Consider the following 11,250-nt stretch of genomic DNA (forward strand, 5'->3'; position numbering starts at 1 on the left):
TTCAGGAGTGGGTGTGTATTTAAGAACACTAAAGTGTGGTTTGAACAGTCTCGAGTACCTGTTTGAAAGGCTAAAGGGCCGGAGGACAAGATGTAGACAGAGTAGATACTGCGTGAAAAATGAGTGAAGTCACGCTCCCACTAATGTCAATGGCAAAAATCCCACCATTCAGTGACGCTAGGATTCCACCCTAGCAAGCTGTTTCCAACTTCGCATTTTCAAATGGTGTGAAATACACTTGCAGACAGAAAACAGTCTGGGTTGTTTTTTTTTTTTCAGATTTATGCTATAAGCCCTATCCAATTACACCAAAAGGCAGCATGCAACAGCGCAAACCACGAGGAGACCTCTGTGTCATATAGTTTGTGTTTCTATTTGATCTGACATGCTTGAGGGAAAAAATAAATGCAAATCCCACATTGCACAAAGCTTATCTGAATGTTCAATAAAACATGTTTTCAAATCAGGACAAAATAGAAAAGTTACTACTTTGCAAGTTTTTCAGCTTAGTCAATCAAACTTTCATGCCTTCAGACCACGGAGTGGGGAAAGCAGGACATCCAAGACTGCTCTGCCACGATCTCTTGATTTATCCAGAGAGCATCAAACCCAACCCAAACCCACAAGCAGATAGAGGCTGCCCCAGCAGGTATTTCCTCAGCCCTTCGGAAAATGCCAGCTATAAAAGAAAGCTGGATTTACCAAGAAGTCAGCTGGCAGATGATGCAGGACTTGGTGCACGGGTCTCCCAGGGAGCAGCTTTTCCTAATGAGCAGGTATGTCCTGCACAAGCAGCTATTTCAGGATGGGTTTTGGGACTAGGTCTAGGAAAACTGCTTTACAGTGATCTGACTCATGCTACCTGGGGTTTAGAGGTTCCCAGGTACCCATGAGGGAGCTGACAGCATGCAAATACTCAGCGCCCCAAGTGATGTCTGCTTCCCTTTTGGTGTACTTGCCAATGTATACGTTTAGTAGCACCCAAGACCTGCATCCTTGGGCAACAGCAACCCAGGCCACCGTCTGCACAATCAGTGGGAAGTACACTCCCCACCCCCCCACCCCCCCCTCGTGCTTGCTTAATTGCTAGCGTTGCTTCTGAAATCCTGTAATCATCATTTTGAACTTCCACAATCTCAGCCAAATGATTCTCCTCCAGTCCTCCATCTCTCTCACACAATGGATGGCCAATTAGTCTGCACTAAATATTTAGAGAAAATGAAGATAGGGAACTGGTAAACTGAAAATGCTCCCCTTGGCTCTCCTCACCAGCCTGGCTGGTCACACAGCCGTGGGGAGCTGCATAGCTGCAGGAGTGGGAGTACATAAAACCTCACACAGGCCCCATGCCGATACGGCTCCATGGAATCACACGTAGGGGCATAGGACTGTCGGAGCTCAGGCAGTTTCATCCACAGCATGTTTCTCCCGCTTATTTTTCGCCCCTTGCTGATGTCATTTTCAAACAAGCACCCTCAGCAGTGCGATAAAGGAGTGCAACAATAAGGAGAATATACTCACCGAGGATTCCTGGAAACTGACTTCTTCTCTTAAACTTTTCTGAATTTCAGCAGCTCCCTAAGAATGTGTTAGAGCCTCTGCTAGTGTCAACTGACGTGGCCCAATGGAGGAACTCAACTCAGCTGTATCTTGGCACAACGAATACCTCACCAGGAATCACATCCTTCTCTCAGATAGATTAACAATCTGCTCCATGTAATACACTTCAATTTTTTCAGCAATACAAATGTAAAAAATGTGTTAATTACCTACCTTTGACAAATACTATTTTAAATATCTTTAATAAAGACACTAAACCTAACCATTTTTCTCTAACTTCTTTCATAATGTAGTAAAATAAACCAGTATGAAACGTTAAAAGGAACATTATCTTCTTAGTGATATTTAAAATGTATTTTTATTTCTTGATGTTTACTATGAAGTTCTTCGCAAATGAGTTCAATCTAATTTTTCACCAAAAAAAATTAATTTCTAAGGACAGTTCGTGACTAGTTCTAGCCTGTGCACTGAACAGTTCCTTTAGCATCACATATGAGTGCTAAACAGTCCTTTTTTTCATTTTAGGAATTAAAATTTTGCTTTGTAGGACTTCTGTTAAGACCTCTCTATACATACGAGGCTGAGCACTCTCTGGGAGGGAGAAACACAGGTAGATTATCCTTAGAAATAAGGCCTGTTCCAAATAGTTCAGGTCAGTAGTGCAGGAAAGTGTGTAGAGGAGAAGGTCTAACAAACGATGGGAAGGAAGCCTATGAGGACACAAGCCTAGTGAAACCCCACAGATGACCATGCAGCTAGATGACAGCAGATAAACATTTCTTGGAAGCAATTTCTGGGATATATAGACTTCTGCAAGTGAGAACATGGAGTGGGACCATGAAGTAGAATCACAAAGTCCTCCAGGTGAGTTACTAGCAGCAGGAAAGATAAAAGAGAAAGCGATGGAGCCAGGCCTTAGTAAGCAGCAAAAGACCTGCTTGGTCTGTGGAACCAGGGAATAAGAGGTGTTAATTGTCTAAATTCAACACATTTTGAAAAGATTAATCTGTCCGCCTTAATCATTAACATGTCTCTAAATTTAACCTCAAAATTTACACAATATGGTTATTTTCAGCAACTGTGCTGCCACTCTGTGTTGTGAGTACAGTCCAGCCAAATCAGAGTTACACTCTGACCAAATCCTCTTGCCCATCCTGCCAGATAAGCCATGGTGCCTCACGTGTGACTGGATTGATGTGCACCACTAGAGAGTGGCCATGCACTTCACTACAGAGGTGGACATCTTCTCACGTTGGGTGAAATGACTTCATGGGAATAGCCAGTATTTGAGGAAACACGCCTAAAAATGCCAAGTCCCAGCCAAAGCTCAAAGTGATGTGTGAAAAACACTCGAATTAGTGCCACAGAAGTCCATCAGAGGACTCATTTTTTTAGGCAGCCCTGCCTGTGGAAGATTGGAGCCATGGTTTACGATTCTCTAAAAAAAGGTCTAGATTTACAAGGAACGTTTAGTCTTTAGGTAAGTCAGTGAAAAGGGCAATGTCATCCGAATGCCCTGTTTGCAGCATATCATCTTTCAGACCAATCAATCTCTCATTTTCGAGCAGAGCTGTCCCTAAGCAGCAGAAGGTAACACCCGAATGGACACAACGCAAGCCTGGCTTTCAGTCAGAACAATTTACTGCTGTCATAAATGGTGAGAGCACCGTTTTTGCAATTTATGATTCTGATCATCACAGTTTTGCTTCTCTTCCCAAGATGATGTAATGCAGAGAATGTTTATGTATCCCAGCTAATATAGAGAAAACAGATCACATCTTTCTAGTGTGTCAAAAATGAACGGGCAATTCAATAGCTGCAGATCCAATTCCTTCTGAATGTCAGTTTCTACTCTATCCCCGAAATTTTTTTATTCATTTACAAGAGCACTGGTACTAATTCCCTGTCAATTTAAAGAGCTCTGACTGTGTGCTTGCTTCTTCCCTCATAATGTGTTTCATGAGTACAGTGATGTCTCCAAGCAAAGGCATGCAAAATCAGAATAAAACAGGCTGACAAATTTTAGGTCATCTGCTACAAGTCATCTGATTGTGAGAGTACACTGGCTGTTTACTGTACCTGTGTGGTCTTTTTCTTGGAATGAGGCTGAATGTCGCAAGCAGAGGAAATGTCACTTGTTCTCTTCAGGGAGCAACCTAGTGTGGTCCACTGTATGGCAAGCTCCTGCATAGGTCTCTCGAACTGTCTCTTTTATTCTGTTATGCTATTACAACTTGTGATACTTTAATTATTAACTACCCTAAATAATTTCCTTCCTTTTTGCATGGATGTAACTGAGACGGGAGTCTTGGGTTGACTAATGCAAAACAGTGGCACCAGGACCAAAACTAGAGCCCGTTGCTGAGAATGAGATACAATGTTTTAAAAATAAATTTGGCACTAGCCACTGGAAAGTATCACAATCGCTACCCTACATGCTTTTTCTTAATAACTGTAGTGCGGGAGCTTTAAAGATGGTAAAAGAAAGTACACCAGTGAAACCCTTTTGTCTGAAAAGGCAGCTCCTTTGAGGTGAATACGTTTTGAAATCATGTGAATTCCATGAAAATGTTTTAAGAAAGGCAGAAAAATGTTATGGCTGCTTCAAAGCATCCAGTTTTTATATTTTTAGAGCAAAACATTTCCATTTCTAAATTACTATGGTTTCAATTTAAGTTAGCATAGTGTTAGAATACAGTGTAAAGTAAATGAAAAAGCGACATCACTAGGAACAAAAGTGTCTGACTCAGTTAACCTCTGAGAGGGTACTTAATTTCAAATATAAGAAGTCCACAGACCCAGGCCCACACCTAAAATTAAGTTTGTGTTTTATTCAGACCAACATAAATTGCAGTTTTCTACACAGGGATTTAAAGCACCAGAGATAATAAATCCCTTGGAAACTTGGTCACATTAGGGCATCTACCTTCTGGCAGTTTCTTGAAAAATCTGAGATATCAAGATACAGTATTAAACTGTAAAATAAACGATGCTAGAGCTCTTTTGGTGCTATTCAGTATTCAGTGAAGGAGCCAGAACAGAATAAAACTCTACTCAGCTATTTAGCACTGGGCTGTGTCAAAAAGAAGTATTTTTCTTCCTGAGGCCACCTTGGTGACAATTATTTGCAGTTTACCAGACATTTTGTTGGAAATAAGATCTGTATCATGGTGGGGCTTTTTGTACAGCTAGAGTCACCACCAGGCACTGAAGAGAGGACTAAACAAGTAAACATTTCCTCTAAGCCGTTAACATCCTCTGTTGATGCCACCTATGTGGCTCCATACATCACCGTCCTTTTATGGTTGCTAAGAAATATACACCTCTGACTCATTCCAGCACTTAAGACTGTACAGTCTGGCATTGCTGTTATGTACCATGGTGTACCAAAAGTAGAATGAAATAAAATCTTGAACCTTGGCCCACTACCAGAGAGGAGAAAAGGTATTCTTGTTACACAAATGGGGCAGGATTTGCATAGGGAACACTGACTGCTTCCTGAGACCATGTATTTTGGAACAAAACTAATCCGCTGAAACATCTAGCTCTGGAAATTTAAAATGGAACATCTTTTTTATGTTACAAATCATCCTCCAGTTCTACTGGCCTTACTGGAAGTTAAGGGCATCGCATGATGAATCCATGAGATAACAGGTTTCCTGGTTTGTACTTCGCTGTACAGTAGACTTCCAGAGGACACCAGGATCACTGCCATGTTGTGTCTCAGTTTGCTGCTCATGCCTGTGATTATCCCAGATGTGGCACTTGGAGGACAAAATTAAAGCTTTAGCAATCTTTCATTTTAGCTAAATGAAAACAATCTTTGAGGAGCCAAAAAGGCCACAAGCTATAACCCTTCAACTAAACTGAATTGTACCTGAGCCTATTCCATGTCCCTGGGACCAGCAGGCACAATCTGGCCACATCCACAGCTCTGATGTCTCGTACTCTGTTGGGAATGGTGCCTTGTCAAAACTGACTCCTGCATGGCATTGGTGAGTTCCCTGGGAGAGTCCTAGTGTTGCTCCACCCAAAACTACCCCAAAAAATGTTCCAGGGATGTTGCAGTGCTGTAACTGAGTCTTAGCATTCAAGAATATACCTGGCTTTGTTTAATTTACTAGGATAAATGTCATCATTGCAAGGCCTATGTGTTCCAAATCCCATTTTTACTGAGCTGTACTAATTCCAATGCAAATTACTTCCCTTGTTTCTTATCATTATTTATTATTGGTTAATTCTGGTAATATTTCCTCCATGCAAAAAAAACAACTAACCAATCAAAAAATCCTCTAGCTTTAAACATATATACATGAAAAAAAAGAGCTTTTTTAATTCCACTTGTTACAAATGAATCTGTGCCTGAAGCTGACCTCTGGATTTTTCCCAATCTTTGATACAGTCTTTGGGTTTGAATTTTCATGAAGTCTGGACTACTTTCATCAGCTTTTTTGAAGCTGTTTCCTGATCTGCTTCATAGAGAGAAGCAAGCATCCAAACTAGTTAATCTTCTGTACACCAGTAAGATTCAATTGTAAAGCCAAATGCTGAAACAAACATCTTTCTTGATTTGAGGATGTTTCACACAAAAAAATGTAGCCATATTTTAACCCATGCTAGTTGTTGGCTTCCTAGTGAAGTAAAGTCTAGTGTCATGTGGAGGTAAAGACAGGTGATGGATGGCATACTGGGAAATGGGGGTGGATGGCAGAGAATGGGAGAAGTGAATGGGAAGGCAGGGAACCCCACAGTACGCCCACTCAGACCTGCTCTTGGTCCTGAGCCCATCCTGCACTAGGAGGGAAAGGATAAGTCCTTCTTTGTCTGTCCTCTTCAACAACTTGTCATGTAACTTGGCATATGGAGAATGCTGGAGAGGATTCAAAAAGCGACCTGAGGACAGAAATCCAGACTTGGGGAATCTAGCAAATGAGGGGAGCATGGGCTGTAAGTGGCTCACTGTGAAGCACGACAAACTCCTTAAGTGCTAATAGCTTCTAAAAAGCTAATGGCTTAATAGGGCTGGAAGAGAAGAGCGTGCTGGAAATTTTCTCAGGCAGGGTTATTTTCTCAGGAAATGGAGGGGAGGAAGAAGAGGAGAGATCCATCATTTTCTTCTTAGGTGTTTATTGTAATCAATGTGGAACCATCATTTCTGAGGATTCTGTCATTACACTGTCGACAACTTCACCTTCCGAATATTTCAGTGAGTGGTGACAACTCCCTCCCATATAACAAAGGAGAGAACAGGGTTTCAGAGTCTCAGGGCTCCCTTTACTTCATTTCAGTGGTGCTGCTGTTTCACTAGTAACTACAAGCACCTAAAGAACCTCCAAGATGTACAAAAAATATGTCCCTATTAAAAACATTACTTTGCTGAAAAGATTTGCTAACGTATGGTTAAGATTGCTCACTTGCTTCCCTAAAGATGAGCTCAGCACAATTCAAACCTCTGAGAAACCAGGAAATAAAATGGATAATAAAGCAATATTAACTCCAACCTTTACGGCAATGTCTCAATATATCCGTAATAGAAATAATTCACCTTTTCAGTGAGTGTCTTTCAGGGAACATAGTATGTTACTACTATGGCACAGGCACACCTTCTCTTTGGAAAAGTGGGCTGTATTTACAGTGACACTTCCTTTACATGCATACTCTGATACAATCTCCTAGAAACAATTCCATAATAACTAAATTTTATCTTTCCCAGTACTCACCAGGTAACAATATTTAGTCACATTGTCCTGGTTTTGCCTGGGACAGAATTAGTTTTTCTTTTTACTAGCTAGAATAGCACTGTGTTTTGGATTTAGTATGGGATTTGTTATGAGAAGAATGTTGATTAACACACTGATGTTCAAGGTCAGTACTGAGACATTAAGGACTTCTCAGCTTCCCATGTTTTGCCAGTGTGCAGGAGAACAACAGGCTGGGGGAGAGCACAGCTGGGACAAAGGGCCCACAATCCTCTTATGATTTGAGTTTAGATTTAGGATTGAGGGCCAAATTGGCCAATGGAATAGTTCATATCATGCAACGTCATGCCCAGTATATAGATGAGGGTTGGCTGGGAAGTTTAGAATCTTTCCTTTGGGGCACTGTCTCAGTCTCTGCTCAGACTCTCGGTCTCTTGGAGTTCTCTCTCTCTTTTCGGACCTCTCACTTATCTGGGATTGTGGTGTTGGGACTTATCTCTTTCAGGATCGCTTACTGGGACAGGACAGGCTTGGTCACCAAGTGGTGAGCAATTATACTGTGCATCACTTGTTTGTATATATTATTATTATTATTGTTATTATTAATATATTATTATTATCATATTGTCCTTATTTCATCCCACGAGCCTCCTTCCCTTTCCCCTTTACTTCCCTTCTCCACTGCTCAGGAGGTGGGGGAGGGTGAGTGGGCGGCTGCGTGGCATTTAGTTGCCAGCTGGGTTAAATCACGACACACACATATATATTATTAAGCTCACAGAATATTTTTCCCTACTTTACCTCACACAAGTGCCAGTGGCTAAAACATCTCTGTCTCCCAGCGCTGATTCAACATACAAAACTGAGTCATGAAAAGAGGCACGCAGTTATCTCAGAGCATATATATATACATATATGTTGTTCTTTTGATCACATCCACAGAAATGATCAGCACTGTGGGGCTGAGGCCCTATGTAAGAGGTATGGCCTCCCATCTTTCCTACCATCATAGTTTACTAAGCCTGCTACCATTTCACACAGCAATACTCAACTCAGCAAATACTGCCCGTTCCTTGTTCCCATTGCCAGCTCCCAGGAAGGAAAAATAAAGGTTGCTTGAATGTTGACCTAAACTCTGCATTTCCTGGCTTCCAAAAGTGTGAATTTTGCTGAAGCTGATATTTTATAAGGGCTACAGCTACTGCCAGGAAATCCTAACTCTGCATTAATTAAGGGGTTTTGTCAGTCAGTAAGAAGGAAAGATGCTTTAAGGACCTGAAATTCACTCTTTCCTTGATCCTGAAAATATGGCTTGAGAGAGCATCTTTGCAATGTGTTGGTCTGTGATTCAGGATGAGAATAAAAATGTGAAGCTACTGGAGTCCTGAAGTTTCTAGTAAGGATCAGACACATGAAGGAATGGTAGGGTGAGGGTTTTTTTGCTGTGTGGGGTGGTGGTGGTTTGGTTTTGAATGTTTTCCTGCTGACTGGCTCTTTTGTACTGGTGGTGGGGTTCACCACCATTTTGCTATTTTCTTTATTGCTTTTGTGGATTCTGTTTTTAATGGCAGTCAGAAAACACTGAGCTAAGGATGAGCAAGCTTCTTTAGCAGGTATAAATAGAGAAACTAGCTTTTCAAAACATATATGTAACTGTTTGAAGACACAAACACTGCACCAGTTTTCAAAAGAGCTCAGCTCCTATCTCTCTGGGAAAAAAAAAAAAAGAAAAAAAAAGATAGTTATCCCCAAATACTCAGCAGATCTCACTGTCACATTTTACAGATGGATTTTCAGAAGTACCTGAGTGGGTTCTTTGTGTGGTATGTGACCACCTTTTAAAAATCTGATCATCAAGCTTGATGAGTTGTTCTAGATTTGCCAGTTGGCTTCAGATAAATCCCACTTCCCTTACTGGTTATCCTGCTTCAGGTTATCCAAAAAGCCAGCAGAAAATTCTACTTAAATGTTTTCAGACAGGGAACTGCACTCTTTGTGTTGTCCTCTAGCTGGAAAAGATAAAGAAGTTGCTGCTTCCTGCATGTAGATCTCTAGTAGCTTATCAACCATGAGAAACACAAAGAGACAGACAGGAACTCGGGAAATAAGCATTTGCAGAAATAACAGTGCATATAGTAAAGACATCAGAGGAAAGCAACATGGGCCACCTTCCCCCTAAGATAGTAGCACTGCATAATTACGAACGAACTTACAGAGTATTCCAAAATCATAGACGCCTTTGACTGAGTTAAAAAACCTCAAGTCCTTTCCTGGCAGTAGAGCTGGGTGTAGCATAGTTATGTGGAAGTCAGCTTTGGGTGCCTGCATGGAATTGTACTCCATTAGCACAAGGACTGCAAAATTATTGCTATCTTCATTAATTTACTTCTCTTGTAGCCACGATGAATCAGTCCTGTTTGCTACATCATGCATTTCTCAAATGGCAATCTGCAGTAACCAAACAGCTTCAATTTCATTTGCATCACCGATACAAACATGGACTCACCCCCTAGACTGCTCCCAGGTTAGGGGCCTTATCCACTCATCCTTTCAAAAGAGGACAGAAAAGAGTTAAGTGCAAAAAGCACTAGCAGAACCAGGAGAGGAGTGCTTATGCTAATGAAAGCTTTTATGCAAGTACCCTGCCACCTGCCTGACTGGCTGCAGGATGCCAGCCTTTGTGCTCTGCTAGGGTATGCCTAGGAACGTTTTAATGGAAAGAGGCCTGCTTTTTAAAAAGCCATCATTAGAGGGAAAAAATTTGTTAAAAAAAAAACCACAAACGCAACCGTGTTACCGAGTATCTGCAAATGGAAGAACGCATTTCGAAACGCCACTCAGCCTATATGTGCATGTGTTTTCCTATACATGCGTAGCAAGCTCTTTTTTGCAAGAATAATATTTTTCTACTGTATTTTTTACGATGTTTTTGTCAAGAACCTAGAGAGGTTTATTCTTCCTCAAAATCCATGCTCTGGAGTCATAATTTCGTAAGTCTTAACTTAGTTTGGTTTCCTTAAAATTTTTGTCCTCCTGATTGTGAAGAAAAGGTGGAAAGGTGAACCATATACTTTCAAACACTAGAGGAATTTTCAGCAGGTCTGGGGATGGAAGTTTGGGATCTGACTCTCAGTTTCTGACTGTTGGGTTTAGCAGCACTATTAGCCTCAAGACTGGAAGGCTTAAAAAAATGGCTTAATGCTCATATAAGGGTTTGAGCAGGATATGCTCTTTTATTTTTCTTTCCCCATTCCTAGACTAGTACCAAATTACATACATTGCTTCAGATTTCCAACATTTCCCAATCTGGATTAATTTACATTTGGAGAGAGAGTGTGAATTAAACTGTTATAAAAGGCTTAGACGCAGTGCCAACTTGTTACTATGCTCTTTCAAGCATCAGATGCTTTTTCTATTAAGGAAGCTCTCGGCAAATTTCTTGCACCTGGAAATCTCTCTTGTGGCACAGCTTATTTACCAAATGCCAAAGCAGGGATATACAAATGAAGGCATTCATAGTAATACAGCTCCTGGAGACCTTGCTGCAGTTGGAGGCTCTGCCGGATTATGGCCTACTGTAAGACATTGCGTTCTTCAAGGAGATTTCAGTCTGAGAAACACCTAGCTGCTGCAGGGATGCAGAATGCAAGATAAGAGTCAGAAGCAACAAGGAGAAAGGCAGAGGACAGAAGAGCGCACACCAAACTGTCACAGCTGACACAATCGGAACTCGCAGCGTGCAGCCTCCATGGCACTTAACAGCCCAAAGTGGGAAGAAGATGGGCCCGATGCCACTTCTTAATTCATTAAATACTACAGGGATGACTTAAGCTTCCATGCTACATTTTACATGCCACCTAGTTAGCAACTATACCTAGGAGTGAATATGAAGCCTTTCCTTGTTTTCTGCTGTTCTTTTTTTCTTGAATTTTCTCATATATCAAGTGCCTACAGACAAACAATCCCATTTTCTGCCAAGGGATGTAATATA

This window comes from Tauraco erythrolophus, chromosome 2 (genome assembly GCF_009769465.1).
Source record: "Tauraco erythrolophus isolate bTauEry1 chromosome 2, bTauEry1.pri, whole genome shotgun sequence".
NCBI classification, from domain to species: domain Eukaryota; kingdom Metazoa; phylum Chordata; class Aves; order Musophagiformes; family Musophagidae; genus Tauraco; species Tauraco erythrolophus.